The sequence below is a fragment of the Cynara cardunculus genome, unplaced genomic scaffold (genome assembly GCF_001531365.2).
Source record: "Cynara cardunculus var. scolymus isolate 2C unplaced genomic scaffold, CcrdV1 Un_Scaffold_2439, whole genome shotgun sequence".
NCBI lineage: Eukaryota > Viridiplantae > Streptophyta > Magnoliopsida > Asterales > Asteraceae > Cynara > Cynara cardunculus.
In genome coordinates this window covers 59757-62851 of record NW_020201092.1, presented here as the reverse complement: position 1 = coordinate 62851, position 3095 = coordinate 59757, and the positions used below count along the sequence as shown (strand labels likewise).

Sequence of the window (3095 nt, the reverse complement as noted above, 5' to 3'; positions counted from 1 at the left end):
TTTAAAACCTTTACAGTGTTTTTACTGTGAAGTTTACGTGTAAAAATGTGGTCTCACAGTCTCACGAAAACAGGCTGGTCTCACGTGAACCCAATCATTTCTATAAATATCTCAATTAATTGGGTTGCAAAGGTTGTACAAATGCACAAGATTGTAAAAGAAATATACCCTATATATATATATATATGTATATATATATATATGTATATATATTATATATATGTGTTCAGTTTTGAATTGTGCCTAAGAATATTACCGTTTCCATTTACCACATTCCACTCTGCAATTCGTCCATCTTCCTCCCTCACGGCTCACTCCCTCGCTCTCACAGAACTCACAACAGAAATCGATTTAGTTCACGATTCACGAATCGAAATCGCAATCGGCCTTCACACACTTGAAAGGTGACACAATCGGCTCTCACTCTCTGCCTCTCTCGACTATCGACTGCCGTCTGCGGCTGCCTCTCTCGTCGCTCTCGACTATCGCCTGCTCACTGCCGTCGCCCGTCTGCCTCTCTCTTGTGAGTTGTGACTTGTGAGGTTAGGGACTTAGGGTTATTACTCATTTACTTTACTTATTTTATTTTTTAAGTTTCTAATTTGATTGCAAAACCTAATAATGAAGCTGTGAAATTGGTCCTTTGTGGTTTGTGATTAATGTTTCTAATTCTTGTTACTGACTTACTGTATCAGTATCACTATATCACTGTTCACTTGTTACTGACTTACTGTGTTTGACTGTTTCACATGTTGTTCTATTCGTTTTTAGGGTGTAAAACTATTGTTGAAATTTATTTGAAATTATATCATACTTATATGAATCCGCTTTATGAGGGCTAAAATGTTACAATATGATTATAGCATCTCATTAAATTGTGGCCCGCCATTGATACGTGAAGTTGTGTCTCGAGATATGCTTACTTTTAGGAGGCCAACTCTATTTGTTGAAGGGTTGGAGAGATGTATTGCTGAACATGAATCACTTTTCAACAAGCATTTTGGTTGTGAGGGAAATTAAATCCCATAACTACATTAATTATATGAAAAGTGTTAAACATCTGTCATAATTTTCGACTTGGCAAGGGTTAAGATACTGAGCTTAACAGAAGAGGTTTTTACATCAGAAAATTACTTGACATATGAGTCTGAATTACCATCATGAATTTGTAGAAGCCTCATTTGACTGTTTTTGGAGATAGGGGTGCAATCAAATGTTAAAAGTGGACGAGTGACATGATTTTATTGTGTTTCTATTGTTCTTATGTAGAATGTCTTTCGTTCTTTATGGGTTTGTTGTCATACACTTAATTTGATGCATACCCGAATCAGTTGATGTCTATTTTACTATGCATTGCTCGATCCTTTGTCTATCTCAATAGTCTCATGGTAAGGTTTTAGTTATATCTTTTGTTGTGTTTTACTTGAAGAATATATAGGATGGTACCGATTTATGTGTTCTTATTCTTTGGATGGTTTGTAGGGAGATAAAACCAATTATGAAGGATGCATAAGTCATGGACCATGGGGTGGATTTCATGGACGTGTTAGCACACACTTTGATGCTATTGGGATATATGTGATGCCTGAATCACTTGCACTTGGTCGAAACTCTACAACTAAAGACAATTCCATGCATGTTAAAGTCTCTTTCTCATATTCTTGTTCTTAACTATTTATGTTTCAAGCCTTATCTAAAAACCTATAAATAGTTAAAACTATGTTGTTATCAATAATTGACATCTTGATAACCATATATCTGCATAGATTTCATTTGTGAATAATGAATACCGTTTTATTCATGTTGTTTTAAAGTTAAAAATATCCTTATATATACTTGTGATTGAATTTTTTTTCACTATAAGGGGCATTTTTTTGACTTTCCGCCGTGGGCATCCAAAATATCAGGGCCAGCCCTGCGACCAAGTGAAATTTCATTGCACTTTGATGCATTCTGGCTTTAAGATAAACAAGCATGTATAATTCATTTAACAGATAACCAAACTATTTAGACGGAGAAACAAGAATAAGGGCTGTTTACTAGGCGCTAATCGACAGTAACATGTTGACTCAATCAGCTAACTCGACCAGTAACATGCTGACTCAATCAGCAGTCAGGTTGTTTACTAAAATTCCGACCGAAAACTGATTGAGATGTATTGCACGAAAACGATGGACGATTAGGTTTTCATCGCTCGCATCCTCCTCCTCCCCCTCCCTCATCGCTCCCCGCCCTCTTCCCCTTTCGGCTCTGTCACTTCTCCTTCATCATCGCTCGGCCTTCCTCCCTCCTCAGCCGCTTGTCGCACCTCCTCTCTCCACATCCGCAAAGGTACATTTCTGCCCTAGTTGTTTTCATTTCGTTCCTTCTCTCTGGTAGTTTTTCGTTCTTTCTCCCTAGTATGTTTCTCCTGGATCATCGAATTGAGGAATTTTGTTAATAATTCCATTTGGGCATCATTCAAAATTGTGTGTTCTTGAAATGATGAGTGATAGTTAGCATAAATAGGACCCCAGTAAGCATCGGAGTAGATCTCTACTAAACAAAGCCAAAGAAAGTCATGCATTAAAACACACTACTTTGCGTCTACAGACACTTATTTCAACCTTATAAAAATAAAAAGAGTTGACGGACTCTTCTAGTCTCCCCAGTGCCCGTGGGTGACAGCCAGTTATCCCTTGATTCCTGCTATATGTGTGTATGATTGTGAACTCTATGATGTTTATATTACAAACTAATGCTTTGATTTTGGTGCCTTTTGGTGAGAATGTGTGTTTGATTGTTCTAGTTTTGTAACTAGGGTACTATGATTGTTCTTAAATTTGCTTCCATCTCTATTTATGTTATTTGTTTATGTGTGCATCTTGAATGTGTAACTTTAATTGATGAATTGATTTAATAATTCTGGTAGGGTTTTTATGATCAAAATTCAAAATGTATCTATATTCCAATCCAATGTGTAATAGGGTTTTTATTGTTTTCGTTTTTTTTCTTTCTAAAATGATCTTGTATCTATGAATTGAGAGTATTGTACTTCTAGGGGAATTTACTCTGAAAACCTTACCATGAGAAGAAGTCTGCCCAACAGCCATATC

At 36.4% G+C, this 3095-nt stretch overlaps 1 protein-coding gene across 6 annotated transcripts in view; it reads left to right on the top strand.

Moving 5' to 3' along the window:
• Positions 1-285: 285 nt before the first annotated feature.
• LOC112503042 (pentatricopeptide repeat-containing protein At4g17616) overlaps positions 286-3095 on the top strand; it is an 11484-nt gene continuing 8674 nt past the window's right edge. For 4 of the 6 annotated variants that reach the window (XR_003067827.1, XM_025107111.1, XM_025107108.1 and 1 more), the window contains exons 1-2: positions 286-542; positions 1483-1638. The gene's annotated coding sequence lies outside the window, so the exon portion shown is untranslated. The remainder of the gene's footprint in view (positions 543-1482; positions 1639-3095) is intronic. The other 2 variants (XM_025107112.1, XM_025107113.1) reach the window with 2 other exon arrangements.